Below are 21,559 nucleotides of genomic sequence, written 5' to 3'. Positions count from 1 at the left end.
AAGAAAAAAACTTTAAAAGATTAAAATGAAAGTGAGCAGCTTATTTTATTTTATTTTTTTAAAATTTTATTTATTTATTTATTTATGGCTGTGTTGGGTCTTCGTTTCTGTGCAAGGGCTTTTTCTCTAGTTGTGGCAAGCGGGGGCCACTCTTCATCGCTGTGCGCGGGGCCTCTCACTATCGCGGCCTCTCTTGTTGCAGAGCACGGGCTCCAGACGCGCAGGCTCAGTAGTTGTGGCTCACGGGCCCAGTTGCTCCGTGGCATGTGGGATCTTCCCAGACCAGGGCTCGAACCCATGTCCCCTGCATTGGCAGGCGGATTCTCAACCACTGCGCCACCAGGGAAGCCCTTATTTCTTTTTTAATGAGATAAAATTAAGAAAAATGTTTTCCTGCTTCAGTATAAGTCACAGATTTTTATTAATATCCATGACAAGCAAAAACAATAGCAGATTCAATCTTTTTATAACATTTGATACAAAAAATAACTGATAAATTAGAGCTTCATCAGAGCTGTGAACATGTGAATGTGCTGGATGAGCTTCATTCCTTTATATCATACATTAGAGTTGAAAGGTTTCAGATGTATGTAAATATACTCTCATATACTAAAGGTTTTGATTAAAGTAGATTCTTAAACAGATAATTAACTTTGTAAATAATTCCTATGCTGCACAGCACTTGTTAAATGTGCCATCTTATACTGTACTAAGCTTTTTTAAAAGAAAGAAAAGTAAGATTTTCATTCCTTTTCAAACTGAGGGATAACACTCAAAGAATTTAAATCTATAAAACATTATCATTCCATAAAAAGGGATAAAATGGAAGCAGTTTTCTGTCATAAACTGTTGTTGCTATTTTAACTATCACCACATTTAATGACTTTCTCTATTTGCAACATCTTTCTGTCTTTCTTAAAGCATTAATCTCTACTGAGCACCCACTTCTTAAAATTTTGTTTCCCATGGCATCTTTGAAGAATTCCCTTCTGGTCTTTCTCCATCCTCTTTGACTACTGCCCCTACATTTCAGACTCTGACTTTATAATATTCTATTTCAATATATTTTCCATTGCAGTAAAATACGTCATTTGTATCATCATTTTTCTTTCTCTTTGCCAGAAAAGAATCACAAGAAGAAAAGTAGGCTATAATCTATGGATATTATAGAAATTGCATAATGCTTGTAAGGGTATTAAGAATTCAAAGATGGCTAAATTTTACTTCATGACATGATTTCTTTGCACCATGGAGCAAGTCATATACTACTTGACGGTAGAGTGGGGAGGCACATTATTATCTTAAATGCCATTATTTAAAGATGGAAAGATTCAAAATTACCTTTGCAACCGGGGGATTGTCAACAAATCACGCTCAACCTCTTCAAGTAGGTCATATAATGATTTATAATTTTTCATTCTTGAGTACGCTAGTTCTCTGGTAAGACTTAAACACACACACAGGGTCTTCCCTGGTGGTCCAGTGGTAAAGAATCCTCCTTCCAATGCAGGGGACATGGGTTCGATCCCTGGTTGTAGATCCCTGGAACTAAGATCCCACATGCCACAGGGCAACTAAGCCCATGCGCCACAACTACTGAGCCCATGGGCCTCAACTAGAGAGCCCACGTACTGCGAACTACAGAGTCCACGTGCTCTGGAGCCTGGGCGCCACAACAAGAGAGAGCAAACCCACACGCCACAACTAGAGAGAAGCCCACATACCTCAACAAAAAGATCCCACATGCCACAACAAAGATCCTGAATGCCACAACGAAGACCCAACACAGCCAAAATAAATAAAGAAATGAATGAATACAAATATTTTTAAAAGTCAGGATCATTGTCAAAAAAAACATTTAAAACACACACACAAGGTAGATAATCAGAAATTCTCAACTAAAAGGTAGCAAATTAGATGCCTAAAAGAAAGTATCTTGCAAAAAAAAATTTTTCCTGCTTCTTAATACCTGCTGTGTCACTGCATCCTACATTGGCCAAATAGATATAATGCCTTAGTCACACGTTTTCGACGACAATTTTTTCATTTATTTTTAGAATAGTATCTGTGCTCATAATGATGGTCTGTGCCTGTACTGTTTCCAAGCCAATCCTTGATTACTACAGGATATAAGTCAAAAATGGAAAATGATGAGCCTGCAGTTTGTATAGGTAGCAGGTGGTTCTGAAGATAGGGGACTTTGAAAAGCCTTAGTCACAACTCACCCCATGAAACAGCAGAGACTACTGCACTCATTTACATCAATAGCCTTTGAGCAATTACCATTTATGATTTAGCGCAATTACATATTTAATAATTAACAAATACGTTGTCTAAGGAATGAAGGAACTAAGATAGGACCCAGAAAGCTTATCAACTGATAGCATGCTTTTTTTCTATCAGAACGATACCTGGATGAATTGTTGAAGACCCAGTAAGGCCTAGTACTGTGTTCCAAACACAGAAAAAAAAGATCTCTCATAAATGCTTAGCAAAATACCTCCAATTAATCTTTTATGAAACATTAACTTCTTGTTGGCATACATCGATTACAAAATCAAATCAATAAGGCAATCCACCCTCAAGTGTTGCAAAATTGCTCTGTAATAGCAATTGTATTAAATGTTAGTCATTGTTGTGCAGCCAAACTAGACATTTTATTCAGAGTTAATTTCTAGTCATAAAAGCACGATACCAGTGAGGATGAAGCTACAAAGAGGAGGTTGCTTCTTTGCATCATCTAACATAATAGACACCTGCCTTCATTCATTCATCTATTCATGCAATTCAAAAAATGCTTATTAAACCCCTACAATATGCAATATGAAGAGGGTTTATACAAAGACAAATCAGGGGGCAATATTTGGAATACATTGTGATGAAGAGATAAGATTTGACATGTAGAGATGCAAGGGAACAGGTGGCATGAATTTGAAAGGCAGAAAATGATGAGCAAGAACAGGGAACAGAAAGCAACACAACTAGGCCTCATATTCCGGATTTTAACAATTGCATTCTACTCTGCATGCAGAAAGAAAATGAGAATATGACACCCATTGATTGATCACAACATCAGAGTACACACTTGAAAGCACGTTCCAGTTTGCCCACAAATTTCTGTCATCTGTGGGCAGAAAACAGCCAGAAGCGTTTAGTTCTGTTAAGTATATAGCATATGTTGTAGGAGGTAATCATTCCTGAAATTTTTCTTCATCTCTCCATGTCCTTACCACCGTCAACATCTGACAAATACGTTATCATTTCTAAAGTGCTTAGAACAATGCCAGGCACATAACTACTATACAAGTATTAAATAAATTAAACGAATGAATCCTTGATTCTCTCTTTTGCTTAGAGGATAACACCTATAAATCCTCAAGGCCACGAGAAATGGAATTAAGCCAGGAAATTTCTTTATGGATAGATTTTTGATAATGAATTCAATTTACTATATACATATAAAGCTATCCAGATTATTTCTTATGTTGGTTTTGTTAAATTATGTCTATCAAGAAATTTATCTATTTCTCTTGTGGTGTTTGAGGGAATTTATTGGCATAAGTAAATTGGAATTCCCTACACTTTTGATCTGTTTAGAATCTGCAGTGACACTCCCTCTTTAATTCTTGGTATTGGTAATTTGTTTTCTATCTTTGCTTCTTGGTCAATCTTAGTATAATTTCTAGTCTTATTAATTTTTTCAAAATAATCAACCTTTGGCTTTGTGAATTTTCTCCATTGTTTGTCCTTTTCCTCTTTCCTTTCTGCTCTTATCTTCATTATTTTTTCTCCTTTCTACTTACTTTTGGTTCAATTTGCTTTTCTTTTCCTAACCTCTGAAGATGGAAACTTAGAGCAATGATTTAAAACCTTTCTTCTTTTTTTTTTTTTTTTTTTTTGGTGGTATGCGGGCCTCTCACTGCTGTGGCCTCTCCCGCCGCAGAGCACAGGCTCCGGACGCGCAGGCTCAGTGGCCATGGCTCACGGGCCCAGCCGCTCCGCGGCACGTGGGATCCTCCCAGACCGGGGCACGAACCCGTGTCCCCTGCATCGGCAGGCGGGCTCTCAACCACTGCGCCACCAGGGAAGCCCCCTTTCTTCTTTTCTAATACAAGCATTTAAAATATAAATTTACCTCTCAGCATTGCTTTTGTTACATCCCATAAATATTGATGTTATATCTTCATCACCAGTTAGAAATATTTGCTAATTTCTCTTGTAAATTCTTCCTTGACCATAGGTATTTAGAATTGTGTTTTTAAATTTCCAAATATTTGGGGATTTCCTCTCTGTGTGTATATGTGTTCTGTGTTGTATGTATTTGTTTTTTATTTCTAATTTAATTCCGCTGTGATCAGAAAACATACTCTGCATGAGTATCTTCTGAAATTCATTTAGACTTGTTGTATGTTCCATAGTAAATAAATTAAATAAATATATAAATCCTTGATTCTCCCTTTTGCTTAGAGAATAAACCTTGGGGAATATTCCATTCCACTTGAAAAGAATGTGTATTCTGATGTTTTTTGTTTGATATTTGATATTAGTTTTTAAATAACCTATATTTTTATTAATTTTTCTGTCTAATTTAATTCTATCAATTACTAAAAGGAAAACAGTAAAATTATACAACTATGTTTATGGATCTGATTTACCTCCCTCTAATTCTATCAGTTTTACTTTCAGATGTTTTGAACCTCTGTCATCAGGTACATATATATTTATGACTGCTATATATTCTGGATGAATTGAGCCATTCATCATTTTGATATGTCTACCTTGGTTACTTTGTCTGACATTAACATATTCACACCAGTTTTCTTATACTAACTGTTTATGTGATATATTCATTTTCCATCCTGTCAAGTTCAATTGCTCTGTCTTCGTAAAGTTTACGTCTTACAAACAGTAAGCATATGCTTGGATAAAGCTTTTTAAATTCAGTCTGACAATCTCTGCCTCTTAATTGTAATGTTTAGGTTTTTTGCATACAATCTAATTATAGATATGTTTGGGTTTAGGTCTACCACTCTGCTGTTTGATTTATCCTTATCCCATCTGTATACTGCTACTCTGCTACTTCTTTCCTGTCTTCTTTTGGCATAATCAAATATTTTTTTTAGTTAATTTTAATTTCCTTCCTATTAGATTTCTGATCTATCCTCTTTGTATTATTTTTCAGTGATTGTTCTAAAGATTGCAACATGACTCCTTAACTTATCATAGTTTAAGATTAACATTGTGCCACTTCACGTAAAAATGAGAATCTTGCCACAGTATAATTCCATTTACCTCCATCCTTTGTGTTATTATTGTCATATAGATTATATCATCATATTTTATAAAGCTCCATAATACAATATTATATTTTTTTCCTTTACACATCCAGTTTTCTTTTAGAGAAATTAAGAAAAGAAAAAAATAGTCTTCTAACTTATCCCCATATTTATGATTTCTATTTGCTACAAGAAGTTAGCTATCATTCATACCATTATTCCCCTATATAAAATGTGACTTTATTCTCTAGCTGCTTTCAACATTATAATTTTATCTTTGATTTTCAGCAGTTTGATTATGAAATTGTTAGTGGTCTTCTTCGTATTATCTTACTTGCCTAAGAACAATGTATAAACACTACTTTAAAGTCCTTGTCTGCTAATTGACTTCTGTTTAATCTAGGTGTCTGTTTCTATTAACTACTTTTTCTTCTGACTATGGGTCAAATTGTCCTGGGGGGCTTCCCTGGTGGCGCAGTGGTTGAGAGTCTGCCTGCTGATGCAAGGGACACGGGTTCGTGCCCCGGTCCGGGAGGATCCCACATGCCGCGGAGCAGCTGGGCCTGTGAGCCATGGCCGCTGAGCCTGCGTGTCTGGCGCCTGTGCTCTGCAACAGAAGAGGCCACAGCAGTGAGAGGCCCATGTACAAAAAAAAAAAAAAAAAATGTCCTGGGGTTTTGTTTTTGTATTGTTTTTGCAAATATAATCAATTTTTATTTTATGCTGGACATTATTTTATGCTGGACATTATGAATGATACATTGTAGAGACTCTGCATTCTGTTATCTTCCTCTAAAGAGTGTTGATTTCTTATTCCACAATGCACTTAAATTATTGGCTAATCACCTGGAACTTGTGTAGGCTTAATTTTATACTTGGTTAAGTTGGGTCTGTGCTGGTTTCCTCCTCAGGCCTGGGGCAAATCCCATAGCCCTAGGATATAGCATTTACTTCTAAGGGACAGCCCTTCTGGAGTTTCAATGAAAAGCCCAAGGTGCTTACCAATCCTTCTAACTTAGTTTGAGTCCAACTCCAAACTGTCTCTCCTGTGGTAGATAGCCAGTGAAATCTCTGTTCAGCTTCTTCAACCTTCTAGCTAGTGCTTTTGTTGGGATTCTTGAAGATTTCACCAAGAATGTACAGCCCAGGGCCAGTCAAGAATTCAAGCAGAGTTTATACATAAAATTTGGAGCACTCCACTCTGTGGATATGACTTTTCCAGAATTTCCCTCATTACTTTCCAACTGCTCCATCAGCCCTGAACTGCATATTCTGAGTCCTCAAATCAAAAGAACTGTGGCTTTCTACTGGAGTTCTAGCTGTTACCATGCTTAATGGGCTGGGAAGTACCTTCAGGGTTAAAGCTATATGGATCTCACAAGTATGGCACCCTTTTAACAAGACTGAATCCCCTCCTGTTTCTGTCTTATTTTGGTCATTCTCCAGTGCCTTAAAACAGTAGTACTGGGGGAGGAGGAAGGATAAAAAGTTAGAAGTTCTATCTGCAGGAAGGTTAGTCTGATATAAGCTACTTCATATTACTAGAACTGGAATCTCAAACATACCCAACATGTATTGAATAAGTATGAATATAGATCGGCGTTTCAAACTCAATGTGTCCAAAACAGAAACTTGATTTCTCATACCTAAGTATTTTATTCCCTCAATCTCTCTATTGAATAGCAACACAATCCACCCAGTTGCTCAAACACACACACACACACACACACACACACACACACACACACACACACACAATCCATCCTTAAATCTTATGTGTATCACCCACATCCAATCCATCATCAAATCCTATAGGATCAACCTCCAAAATGCATCCTAATTCCATCCACTTCTCCCCATCTCCATACTACCATCCTGAATCAAGCCATCAAACTCTCTGATAAGGACCAATACAGCAATCTCCTAACTACCAGTTAGAAGTTAGTCTCCCTGTTTTCATTACTTCCCCCATACAGCCATTTTTTCCAGAGAAACCCAAATAATTACTATAAAAATCAGATCATGTCATTTCTCTGCTCAAAGCCCTATGATAGCTTAGTCTTAAAATGAAACAAAATTTCTTGACCATGACCTGTCAACTCCTACAACATTAGCTCTTACTTACTTCTTCTTCCTCCTCCCTCTCTAGTCTCCGTGAACATCCTTGATGTTTCTCAATCATATCAAAAGGGTTTTCCTTTTGATTTTTGATTTGCTCTTCCTTCAATTTGCAGTGCACTTCTTCCAGATTTTCCCTCAGCTAGCTCTCTCTCATCATTCAAGTCTTAGTTCCAATCTAACCTCCTCACCCTATTTAGAGGAGCCTGTATACCATACTCCAGGCACTTTCTGTCACAGTTCCCTGTCTTGTTTTCTTTATAGAAATATAAATATAGCATTATATATATATATATATATATAATATAATATAACATAATATAGCATATTATATATATTGCATATTATAGCATTATATATAATATAATATAGCATTATTTGAAGTTATCTTTTTAAAATTGTGTTTATTTTTAACTTACCGTATCAGTCAGGATAAGCCAGGTTATGCCACGACAACAAACAACTCCAAAATCTCAATGACTTTAAAGCACAAAAGTTTATTCCTTTCTCATACTACATGTCCATTAAGGGTCAGCTAAGAGCTCTACTCCACACTGCCTTCACTCTGGGTCTCAGGTCAATAGAGCAACAACTATCTGGAGCACTGCTGGTTGCTGAGGAAACGAGGAAACGAGACTGGAGGGTCTTGCATGTGCAATCAGATGCTCTAGCTCAGAAGTGCCACACACCACTCCTGCTCACAACTAACCAGTCAGAATTAAGTACAAGACCACAAAGTAGAATCCCACCATGTTCCAGAGATGTGTGAGACAGAAATATTTGATGAACTGCATGAATGATCACTATTGTTTATATATCCCCACCAGAGCATACGACATATGAGAAAAAGAATCCTGAGTGTCTTCTTGTTTTTATTATTATTCACTGTTGTATCCCCAGTGCCTGGAATTGGGTCTCCCATAAACCAGGCACTCTTGAAATACCTCTTGAATGACTCTTTCATTAATCTTTCTTGTGTATCTAGGGCTAGAAAATCTAGACTTGCTCAAAGTATTTTGTCTGAAAATCTTCCTCCACCCACTGCTGATAGTTTTCTGAGAAAGAGTAAGAATACTCTTCTTTCATTTTCAATTTGATCTGCCAACTAAAATTCAGCTGTTAAATAAATTCTCTGTCCTAGTTTAAACAAGGATTGTCAAGTGCTTGTGTTTAAAAAATTTAATGAAGGGGACAGTCTAGTGATCTATTTAGGCTCTAAATAGAAGCAGGAAAGCAACCTAGAATTAAATGAATAGGTTCATTTTCCCTGGGGCTAAACTAACAGACTCATGGCTGGGGTTATAATGGGGGAAAAACCTGGGAAGGGCTGTGAACCTCCATCTCTACAACACCCCACCCTCTTATATGGACAGAACATCTATTCATCCCTAGAGAAAGAAAAGATGCTTAAAACTCTATGAGGGAAATGTGAGAGTCAGGAGAAACAATTGGGGCTGCCCCCAGGAACGTCTTCTCCACCTCCGCTGCTGAAAATACCACTACAGAGTTAACACTGCTAGCGGCAGGGATGGGAACAGGCACAGGGTAGAGTGACTTTAAAATTATTTAAAATCACTTAAAAACTCACCCACCATTAGAAAAGCAGCTTTCTTCCCTTCTACATCCAGGGATGGGAACAGGAACAGAGTAGAGTGCCTTTAAAATTATTTAAAATCACTTAAAAAATCACCCACCATTAGAAAAGCAGCTTTCTTCCCTTCTATATCCCACTAGAGGGAGGGAGGTGAGGTGAGAACCCCCATAAAAGAGCCATAATGGGGAGTTCGAAAGAGTAAAGAAATTGCCAGAATAAAAATCATTGATTGTGCACTATTTCAGAGTAAACCAAGAAGCAGGGCTCAAGGGCTTCACTAAAATACCAATTTTAAATACAGTATATCTATGTTAGAAACTACATTCTTAAAGTCACGCTGGTGTATTTGTTCATTGGTGTGCCCCTTTTCGCACTTAGGGGAAAAGGACTGTTTACAATGAAATGCCTGTGATCTTGGCAGCACATCTCAACCCCACTTCCATTTTCTTTTCTGCACTGGCCTCTCTGCTGTTCATCAAACACAAAATACACGAGTGCCTTGGGGCTTGCCCTGCTCTCTTCTGTAGTTTTCCCCCCAAAAAGCTACTTGGATTGCTCCTTCATCTCCTTCAGGCCTTTGCTCAAATGTCATCTTTTCAGAGAGGGAATTCCAGCAACTTCCCAGACCCCTCCCTAGAGTTTTCCTGCTTTATTGTCATGACAGAATTTATTGCCCTCTGACATAACATGTAATGACTTATTTGTTTATTGTCCATCTTTTCCCACTAAAATATAAGCTCCATCAGGGTAGGGGCTTTGTATTGTTCAGTGCTGGATCCCCAAGGCCTAGAAAATGCTCAGTAAATATTTACTGAATGAACAAAATAAAGCCCTATATAATTAAGGTTCCTATACTTTGCAAGTGAATTGAAACCAATCAAAGAGCATGATTCAAAAGAGTGGACAAGGGCAAACAGACACTAAGCTTCTAAACAGAAATTCAGTGCCATCAGTGTCTTCACAGCTTTATTTATACCTGTGAGCATAAATTTGCTTTTTCCTAAAGTGTCTTCTAGTGTTACAAGTAACCAGAATAATACATTCATTTCTTTCAGCAAACTTAGAAAAGAAGGTAGGATGATCTAATGATAATTTAAGTTCCAATCTTAGAAATGGATTGATATATCTTATGTTCGGTAAATGACGGGCATGGACTCAGGAAACTGCAGTACTTGAAATCAAGACCTTATTTTTATCAATAAAAGGAGAAGAATAGTGAGTGTGCCTGAACTTCCTTCACACCCTCTCTTCCTTCCTTCCCTGCTACCCCATCCTCATCGCCTCTGCTAAATCGAGCCTTGATCACCTGAGGGCAGGTGCACCCCAGCTGCAGAAGCACACACCTCCTGCCTCAAGGTCAACTCATACTGCGTTCATCTCCCTACAACAGTACCTTGATCTTGTCATCCTGTGGTCGAAGCTTTTGATTTTCTTCTTTGACTTCACCTATTTTAGGGTTTGGGTTTTTTTCCCACAACAAGCTTGTACTACTTTTGAAAGGGACAGACATGCTCCATGGCTTGCTATCGTTTCCAAAATAAATTTTAAGCTCCTGAACTTGAAATTCAATACTCTCCACAATTTGCCTTGCAGCTTTCCTTTCCTGCCTCAAATCTGCTGATGCAGATTCACACTGTACCCCAGAACCATTTGTCCTTTTCCTCCCCACAACTTTACGCTTGCCGTTTCTCCAGCTTGGAATGCCCTCCTTCTCTATCCAACAGAATTCTACTGGAAGTGCCAGGCAAGTCTCAGATTCATACTCAAGAACTGTTGTAGAAACAGTGGTCAGATACACAGTACTTGGGAGATGGTGAGTTCACCATTATTAGAGCTGCTCAAATACTGGCTGAAAATATAACAAGGATGCTCTCACTAACTCCATTCACACTGAGATACTATGGTTCCCATGAATTCCTACTCCTATTAAGAAGACTTATTTAACCATTTTTATTGGGAATGACCTCTTGCCCCTTCAGAATAGACTGCCCGTCCTGCTTACATGGCAATTATCATATGCTGGCATTGCAGTTATAGTACAGCTGTATTTTCATGCATGTGTCTAGTCTCTTAGCTCACTGCAACCTCCTGAAAGACAGTGTCTCATGGCACCTAGCACTGTCCCTTGCAAATGAGAGGTACTTGATGTTTGTCAGTGATGATGCTGAAAAAATGGTACAGTTCAAACAAGAGTCAATTGGGAAGGACATAAAAGGAAGAGGGAGATAGGTCATGAAGCAGCAATGAACTGTTTCATACTCTCTCATGAGATGGTCAGTCAGGTACAGTCACAAGAGGAAACACAAAGAGAGACAAAGGAAAACATTTATTATACTCACAGGTCCTAGAGAGACATGCCACAGGGAGGCCACACAGGGTCAGAGGCTTGGAGGGCCAAGGAAGCAAGCTCAACCAGCCAGGCAGGGTGCAAGAAAGTAAGGACCCACGGGCAAGTGCCTTTACAGGGGGTCAGGGCCACATAAGCAAAAGGTGTGACGAATTTGACTGGTGTCTTTGAATGTCACTAGGTCACAGTCAGGGGAGGGCAAGAAGGGAAACTTGTGGCAAAGGCCAGTCTCCTCACACTGGTGCACCGGGTCACCTGGGTCAGGTGCTCACAGCCTGGTCATGGGGATGTGGAAGCAGCAGGAAAATATGGAGTTTAAAATTTACAGTACAAACGTTAACTTCCCTGGGCTGCTGGAAGGTAAGTTCAAACTCACTCTCCCAGGTTTACATGCATACACACTCACCTAACTCTTAGCGGGTCTCTCCATCTCGATGGGCGTGTCCTCAAGGACACACAAAGAATCATCACGAGCACGGACAAGCCTAGGGAAATCCTGAAGCGTAATCACATTCCTCTGGAATCCAGGGAAGAAGTAAAGTCCAGCACAGGCTGTGAGATTACTGACGGCTGCCAGGGCAGAGAGCACCGTGCTGAGATCTGGGTCAGCACCGATGACAGGCTCTGTCCGGGAACTGTACAACTTCCTGCGGGGTCAACTAAATGACTTTCTCTGTCCAAAAGAGAGGGCTGGTCAGGCAGGAGGTGGTGCCAGAAAAGACCCCTGCGCGCAGGCAAAGTGGAGCGAAGCCGTGGGGAGTGGCCTTGCACAAACCAGTCCTGAGGCTCGCCGGCTGCCTGTTCCCCATCTGGGATGCCTGAAAAGGCACCTGTCTGGGAACCAGGAGGCTTCAGTTTATGTTCCAATTTTGCTGCTGGCTATTGTTGTGACCTTGGAGACAGGCAAACCAACCCTGTACATTTCTGTTTACCCATCAATAATAAGTCTGAGTCACAGCCACAATAAAAATTCAAATCAAGGGCTTCCCTGGTGGCGCAGTGGTTGAGAGTCCGCCTGCCGATGCAGGGGACGCGGGTTCGTGCCCCGGTCCGGGAGGATCTCACATGCCGCGGAGCGGCTGGGCCCGTGAGCCATGGCCGCTGAGCCTGCGCGTCCGGAGCCTGCGCTCCGCAATGGGAGAGGCCACAACAGTGAGAGGCCCGCGTACCACAAAAAAAAAAAAAAAAAAAAATTCAAATCAAAAACAACAACTGCTTCGACTACCACTGATACTCAAAATCAAATATGCAGCTTTAAGTCCACCACCAGAAAGCAGCTAGACTTTGTCTTTGGCAAGGCTGTGCACCCCGTATTCCAGCCTGACCCCCTGTTCACCCCCAGGTCTTCTAATGGCCTTTTTCCCCCATTCTATCTGGAATCCTGGACAGCAACACAGCTACCACGTCAGAATGTTCTCCTGCGTTCTTCCATATACCAACACTCACCCTTCGAAATAGATCTCCCGATGATACCGACTGTTAACATCCTTGTTAGTTCATCACCCTCCCAAGTAGCGCAAGACTTCAAGCCAGTGAAAATACCTTCAAGAAATGATTCTAGGTATGAGCATTAATAAAAGAGAAAAGAAAACAAACCATGGAAAACTTTTATTTGTCAGTGTCCTTTCAAATCACACTCCTCTCTTGCCCAGGACTATTTACCCTATTATTTGAAAAACAAACAAAACTTCTATCAATGTGGTTTTAAATGAGCAACTGATCAAGCACTCTTCGCTTCCAATTTTACTATGTATCGTTTAACCAGCTGGCTAGCTCCACCCTGGCAAATTATATTTCACTCATCAGTGAAGCGGTTTCTCTTAGCACCGTGTGTGAGGGTCTAGTTGCGGCAATTCCATTTGATAGCTGCTTTCGTCAGAAATTTCTGCCATTACCCCCCATAGGTGGTAAATGAGAAGAGGAAGTGGAGGCCAGGATTGGACCTGGAAACAGTGCCTTGGCCCCTGAATTACTCATCTCTACCAAGTACGGTAAAACGTACCGAGAAAGGTACTTGGTTAATAATTGCTTCATTACAATGCTCTAACCTGAGTTAGTTTTATTAAGTCCTCGAGGTATCTTTTTACAGCGTTTGTATCCTCTGTCCTAGGGGAACTAGAGCAGCCAATCCCAGCACGTTGGAAGCTGCAGCTGGTGGCCCTTTAGTGTTAATGGATGCGCAGCTGACCGCACTGCAAACTAATGAAGGCACCTAATAAGTAAGTACGGGAGGAAGCGGCTGTACAGTTGGGGTTTCCAGCTTCACCTTCCTTTCCTGCTCAATGAGAGAGAACATTAAAGTAACAGGATACGTTTTTTTTGTAAAGCGCCACCAAGTTCAGTAGCTATTAGACATCAAATTCCCCTTTGAAGAGGGGTGTTCCTTGGGGATTGTTTTAATGCTAAATATCATTTTCCCAGCTTACCTTTCCTAACCTCTCATATCAAAAACCTTGCTTTTTTTTCTCCCATGTTAAAGGCCACTCCAAGCAATGGTATAACATTTTCTCTAACATGAATTCTGTGGTCACTCTGAGCTCAAAATTATTTCACTCCACAAAAAGGAATTATGTGTTGACAATTCAAGCATCTAGAAAAATGAAGATTCTGGCACTGTGTATACATTGGTTGAGACTGAACATGGTAATAAACATTTAAATAATATCTATCGTGAGTATCAAACACTGTATCTTGAGAAGACAAAGCTTAAAACTGTAGATATTCTAAGTATCATTTGACCACATATATAGCATTTGTTCAAGTAATTCCTCCAAAAGGAAGTACTTATTATCTTGAGAATGCAATACTTAAAATAATCAGCTATTGACAATCACCCTGGGTAATAATAAATATACTATTTTTAATGTACTGTAAACTATCAGGATAGTTACTATCAACTATCAGAGCCATTTACATTACTCAGGTATTCAGATCTTAAATTAACACAAAAGAGGTCAGATCATACCCACATCATTATATTAAAATAATAGTTTTTCCTTCCTAAATATCTGATGAAACCTGTTTCTTCATGTGTTGATCTTCCTGTATCCCCAAGACTATCTTACCCACACTTTCTGGAATGTCTGAAACTTTTCTATTCTGAAATGATAAAATCACGTGTGTAGCTCAAACACAAAGAAAAACATTCAAACTAGACTTAAAGCTGAGACAATAGAAAAGAAACAAGCATTTACCTTTATTAAATCCATTAAATGACAAAACATTGTTGAGTTACTTGGTATTTTATGGGCAACAGCTTTTTGTTTAAATAAAATGAAAGAAAAAAACCCTAGAATTTGTTTTCTCAGATTTCTAGATGTATTGAGAATGATTTATTTAGAATTTCCTGTTTAAAACTAAAACAGACATAGGTACACAGAAAATAGCAAACTCTTTAATATTTTGCATAATATAAACACAAGAAAAAAACCTTCAACATGTATTTTTCTTTTGTAGATGTCTAGTTATCAGTCAAACCATAATTTCTTAAAAATCACAGCCTTCTAAAAAAGAATTGTGATTTCTATGCAGCTGGATATCTTGGGGGGACCAAAGATTTATATGAAATGTTGCTTATAGTCAAGTACAGGTCCATTATCCAATTATTGTAATTCTGAAATCCAAAAGATGCTATATTTGTAACTGATGTGTTGGTAAGACCTGACCAAACCTGAATTCATTTAGCAGCAAGACCTAACCTGAACTGATTTGAGGCTGTTTATAGCCTTTACACCACTTCATGTGAATACATATACATATACATATACATTCAGCTACAGATACATCGATGTGTTTGATGATGGAGTATTTCCTCAGTCCCATAGGGCAAGCTACTAAATGTAAGCACATGCACTGACGTCTGAAACATGTCTGGTCTCAAGGTTTGGATAAGAAATGGTGGGCTTGGATGAAGGTAAATAAATCCATACTGTGCCGTACAGAGCACTATTCAAGGTAAATGGACCGTTGCCTATGTTCTCATTACCTCCACCCATCATTTACTGAACTCATTATCTTCTCTAACTGGATTCTCCTAATAAGTCTTTCTTTTCTTAATAAGATAATCACTCCCTTAATCACTCATCCCAATATTCCTAGTTACCCATAATTTCACCTTTACTCTCACCTCCTCACATCTCATCAGCTGTTGAAGCTTCACAAGGTTCCGAGAATCACCCTGATGCCCACTGTACCACCCCTATTCCAGATTGGCTTCAACTATCTCAAGCCTGCATGACTGCACAAGGCTCCAAAAATACTTTCCTACTCTTTTCTACTCCCTTAACCTCTCCCTCTCCAATTCCCTCTAGATTCTGCTTCAAGACTAATCCTGCCATCATCTCCCATCTTGTTCAAATACTTTCCTTGACCCAAATACTGCAGTAGAAGGGAGAAAGACCAAAGTACAAGACTGGCCTAAAAAGACAAAGAATTCAGACTCAGCCTACCTTGCTATTGCATCTCCTGCTCTTTCCTAAAACAAACCTTTCACTCCAGTCAAAGTGAGCATGACCTCCTCGGTTTTCCCCCACTCTAAAAAAAAAATCTAAACTGTTCCCATCTCTTTTGCTCACCCCATCTACCTCATGACCTAAAATTTGTAATGAATTCTTTGCATCGTATTTGACTATTCTAATCCCGCTCATGCTTCAGACTCCCTCACAGCCCACGTTGGCAGGAAAGTCTTCTTTCCCCTTCCTGGCCCACCGTGACCTCCCTTCTTGAATTCCCACAACTCTCACAGTCTGTACATTTGATACTTGGTGAGCATTTCCTTGTATTGTCAGAGTAATTAATTTTTCATGCATATGCATCTTATCTCTTTAACCAGATTTTAAATTCCTTGAGATCGGAGACCATGTCTGATATCTTATAAATGAACAAATGAATACTCTTCTACAGCTTACAATAAAAAGGCAGCGCTGGCAAAGATAACATGTAAAAGACAAAGGAATATTAATTTATTTATTCATTCAAATTTATCAAATAATACTACATTCCGGGCATTGTTTTAGGCACTGAGGATTAAATGATAAGCAACACAGCACAATCCCTGCCCTTGTGAGGCTTATGGTATGGCTAAGACATGAAACATTAATGAAATAATTAGGCAAATAACTATATACATGAATATATACGTTTCAAAAAAGGAACTATGCATGTTAACAGGTCCAGCATCATTTCTATACACTATACCTGTCAGAGCATTCTGAGTCGGCCTGCCCTTCATCCATGTTAAAAAGAAAAGTGCAACTAATAGAGGCTTTCTGCACATGTTAGAAAACAAAAAGAAATGAAGGAATACAAATAGCTAGAGCAGTCTGTTTAAGAAATACATTGGTCATAGTCTTGATGTTCTAATATCCATCCCTAGATAAAGCTATTCAATCAGAAGGCATTATTTAGACCCTGATCACTCTGCCCTTCATAGAATTACTTTCAGTGAATACAATATCACAAATTTATTTGATGCTTAAAAGGTATACTCTAAACTTTTATGAAAGTTTGCTTTAAAACACAAGAATACGAAATCCATTTCTGCACTTGCCACCTCACCATGCAGTGTGTCTTATACCAAAAAAAAAAAAAAAAAAAAAAAAAAAAAAAAAAAATTCCTTACCAGAGTTTAGGGCAAGAAATTCCAGAATTTAGTGCAAAGAAAAATTCCCCCATGAAACTTGCAATTTTCATCATTTCTGATATCCAAAGCTATGTAATGTATCACATTTCCCCTTTTGCCCAGCCTCCAAGGAAGCTCAAAACCAACAAGGTAGCAAAACTCATGAAATCAAAACATATTTGATTCTGTGGTACTCATTTACTATTCCGATTGTATTAAACATAAATGTTTTTGTAAGTCATTTCAATTCTTTTTTTGGAATAAAAATGATTTCCTTGGTCTATGTCATAATGGTGATGGTAGTTATGACTGTAAACATATGGCAAGCCTCATAAAATTGTACTTTTAAAATTGTTCATTCTTATTGTATGTAAATTTTACCTCTATAATCCTGATTTGTAAAAAAAATATTTGTCCTCATTCTGGGTAAGAATGGTTCAGTTCTTAGAAACAAAATAGCCTATCTCCCCTCTCTAGAGTCAAGTGAAAACATTTCCATGCCTTCTGGCTAGTTAACCTCCCCCAAGAGTAACCAGAATTTTTCTAACAGGAAAAAAAATAAGAGTCGATTTCTTAGTGGATCACCCCGTTAGCCACTGGTCAAGGGATACCTGACTACTTTCCTTTCCTCAGAATTGACGCCATCAGTGGCTCCACGATTTCTGTTTTCGCAGAGTCACAGTCAGCTCTGAAGAAATGAGGGTCAGCAAACAAACATGTACAAGTTATTTCCTTCTCTTGACCTCAGTTCGTACCCTACACAGAGGGAGAGGGATGGATATAAGAATTTCTCAGGGGTTAAAAAAAAAAAAAAGATTTCTTCAATAAGCTCAAAAAATTAAGTTCCCCTTTCTATATAAGCCTTATCAGCATAATAATTTTAGATTTCTCTATTCATGGATATGCCAAATGTATAATCCTCCAAAAGGGTAGGATGCATTATTTGAACACACGCTTATTTTTTTACACAATGGAATCATCCAAAAAAATTGAAAAGAGAGGGACTGGAAAAGTATAAACTGATATTCCAATGGAATCTAATTTTCATAAATCCTGATATAATATTTACCTCAACAAGATTCAGTGTTAAACCTAAAGAAATTTTTTTGAAATGTATTAATTCTCATTTCACATGTGCTCTTAAATTATATTCTGCATTTGGGAAATTTGGGATTTGTGACCAGCCTGAAGTCTTACAAGTTTAGTGCTACTATGTAGGAAAACCAACTCTCTCATTTTATTCCAATCATACAGCACAGGTGAGAGGGGAATAGTTTTAAATGCATTTAATCATTTCTGCCTCTGATAAAAAGCAATTTCCAATTTGCAAGAGTCAGCATTTTTATTTGGGACAAATCCCACTACAAATTATAAATCATGAGAGGGTTTCATGTTGTTAAGTAAATAGCCACAGCATTGTAATATTCATGTCTCATAAAAAATAAAATTTAGGGCTTTCCTGGTGGCGCAGTGGTTGAGAGTCCGCCTGCCGATGCAGGGGACGCGGTTTCGTGCCCCAGTCCGGGAAGATCCCACATGCCGCGGAGCGGCTGGGCCCGTGAGCCATGGCCGCTGAGCCTGCACGTCCGGAGCCTGTGCTCCGCAACGGGAGAGGCCACAACAGTGAGAGGCCCGCGTACCGCAAAAAATAAAATAAAATTTAAAACCAATGAACTGTATTAAATCATGTAATCACAGAATCATTCACTCTTCCTCACGCATGCTTTAAAATGGCAATATTTTGTAGTCTTTTTGGAATCTACAAAGAAGAGACTTTCCATAATAAAATAAGTGAGGGAAGACTCAAGTTAATGAAATGAAAGTGGTAGTGGCATTCTACTTAATATTTTAATTGGCATTTCAATGGAGAATTACAAAAAAATAAACTGTTTACTTGATCACACAAAATGATTCTGATTATTTTGTAAACTATTCCAATTTCTGTAACAAAAATTTCTGTGCTTGTAGTGAACAATCCCACTCCACTCAACATACATACACCATCATTACCATCACCACCACCTACCACCAGCTTGCATCTACAAATCGTTAAAGGTTTAAATAAGGCCTTTTAAAAAAGTGAATTATGTACAAATACTACCTTGTGGGGGACAAGGGTGGAATCATTTACCACATTCCAAGCCAGTGAGGACAATGTGTGTGCTTGCATTAAATTTGGGGTTCTTTTCCCCAAGGTTGCTTGGCTGTCAGTTCCAAAGCACCCTGCTGTACATAATACTTGAACTTGGATATGAAGGAAAAAGAGAAATTGGCCAAGTTAACAAGAAGAGGACAAGCATGATGGGCATAGGAAAGCACATATGCAAAGGCACAGAGGCATAAGAGAAGACAGCAGGTTTGAGCCAGCAAATAATTCTGTAGAGTATGGAATGTTAAGAGGCCAGGTTAAAAGGCTGGCAGGAGCAGATCATAACATGCTTTGGAGTTTAGATTTTATTCTGTAGGTGATAGGAGCCGTTTAGTCATGTAAAAAAAATTATTCCAGTAGCAAAATCTGGAATGAATTGGAGGAGGAGAGAACTATTACTAGCAAACGACTAATAACAGTTTGTGAGTGAAGGAAGAGACAATGGCCATGAAGAAAGAAAGAAGGAGAAGACCAGTTTGGAGTTCATTAGAAAATTCAATCGGGAGTCCAGTTATCTTAGCCAGTTATCACCAAGATTTGCAGATTATCATCCCTTCTCTAATACCCCATATAATTTCATAGACTTTCAATAACAGGAAAAAAAGAAAAAAGTAACTTACCAAATAGAAGTGATAAAGCTGACTATATTATAAAATCGTACCTATCATAAGCAAAAAAAAAAAAAGGACACACTTTTGCATTGTTTTAAAATAATTTGTAGTCAATAAACTACTTGAAATCGAGAATGATTTTTTTTCAGGGCTGAATTATTTATACCAATAAGAGATTTAAAAGTAAGCCATGACTAAATGTGATTTTAGTATAAGAGATAGGACGGCAATAGAATGTAGTAATTACAAAACCAAATGATCTGCCCTTATTATTAATATCATGACTCCACCATATGATTTTCACTCAGTCTTTTATAATATAGGCTGATAACTTTTCTCCAAACTGTATATTTTGGTCTCAGCTTGCCTTAGCTTCCTACCCTGAGCAAGTTTATGGAATGGATTACAGATGCATCCAGCCATTGCTTGTAATGGACATCTATTGTTTTGCCTGCTCAGCACCCTTCATCCACTTTTGAAAACTGACTGTCTCTCACTTACCCCCTCCCCTTGACTTCTTCTATCCACATGATTACTATAAACAACACCATGCTTGTTCAATGTTCGGTGGATGGCCCAGCTCACACCCAGTTCCCAGTTATCCTCTGTGTCAGTGACCCCCATCTCTCCATTTAACTTTAGCACCCACTCTCTAAAGAACACACCCTGGCTGGGAATCACCACTAAAGAATGGCTATACTTCTGTTCCAACATGCCATCTAACCACACCCATCAGTCCGTTCCCTTCTCTTACTCCCGTTTCACCTGTTCCATTTCATCCAAGTCTTCAGGCCCTTGCCCACTCCTCCGAAACCACTGTTCTCCTCACCTCCTTTCCACACCCAGCCAGAACCCCCTGCTAATCAAATCAATACCTCTTTTACTAGAACTCTCCATTGATTTTTCCATCCTTTGTTTCCAGTACAGCAAGCCTGAGTATTCCCCAACCAGGTGAATCACTCAAATTCTGTTCCAGGTGACTGAGCTCTCACAGAGAAAGCTGCTCAGCTATTCAGATTGGTATCATTCAAATTTATCGTGACTAACCACCTCAGCCCTCGGGGATCATCAGTAACCCTTTCATTTGTCCTAGTCTGTTCACATCCATATTCCCTAGAGTAGCTCTTCTGAAGTTGGACCACTTTCTTAAGCCCCTTGCTCATCAATCCCTCCATCTTTATCTTTAGCTCTTCCTTCCTCGTAGTGAAATAGAAATCACCAGGTGGGAGCACACTCACCTCTCTACTTCTCCACCTCAAATGCACCTACTAGAGTACCAACCTTGATCTCACTCATGACTATTTCTGAGGAACTGGGGTCTCTCCTCCTGTCCTCTCTAAGGCCACTGTCTGTGGCCTGTGTCTTAAGTCACAGACCAAAGCAACCTTCAGAGATGCTGTCTTCCTTCTATATCTTTACCTGCACTTCAGTCTAGCTTCTTCCCTCATGACAAGCAGATCAATTAATCTCACTCCTCAAATCAAATCACCATCATCAAAAATAACAAGAAAAACAAAATCTCCCCTTAGCCTTCTTTCCATTTATAGCTACTTCCCATTTCCTTCTTCCATTTCCTCATCAAATTTCTTGAAACTACATATTTTATAATATAAAATATGTACATTTTATATGTTTATGCAATAGAAACAGATGGCAACCGTTTGAGGAGTAGAGATTGAGAAGAATATATATATAATATTATGCGTATGTGTGCACATATATTTGTTGTTTATTCCCTAAACCATTGCCATCTGTTTCTAACCAAATTTCTAGACTGAAAATACCCACACTAGGTCACCTATGATCTTATAATGCTAAATTCAAAGTTTCATTGCTAAGTTCTC

At 38.7% G+C, this 21,559-nt stretch overlaps 1 protein-coding gene across 8 annotated transcripts in view; it reads right to left on the bottom strand.

Annotated features, from left to right (window-relative positions):
* TMEM117 (transmembrane protein 117) overlaps positions 1-21,559 on the bottom strand; it is a 536,895-nt gene that overhangs the window by 503,919 nt on the left and 11,417 nt on the right. Inside the window, exon 3 of one of the 8 annotated variants that reach the window (XM_067009093.1) lies at positions 17,567-17,711. The exons of 6 other annotated variants lie outside the window; for them this stretch is intronic. The gene's annotated coding sequence lies outside the window, so the exon portion shown is untranslated. Of the gene's footprint in view, positions 1-17,566; positions 17,712-19,724; positions 19,766-21,559 lie in introns of all 8 variants that reach the window. One more of the 8 variants, XM_067009094.1, reaches the window with a different exon arrangement.

The sequence above is a fragment of the Kogia breviceps genome, chromosome 12, assembly GCF_026419965.1.
Source record: "Kogia breviceps isolate mKogBre1 chromosome 12, mKogBre1 haplotype 1, whole genome shotgun sequence".
Classification (NCBI taxonomy): domain Eukaryota; kingdom Metazoa; phylum Chordata; class Mammalia; order Artiodactyla; family Physeteridae; genus Kogia; species Kogia breviceps.
The sequence above is the reverse complement of the archived record's forward strand: the minus strand, read 5'-3'. Positions and strand labels throughout refer to the sequence as shown.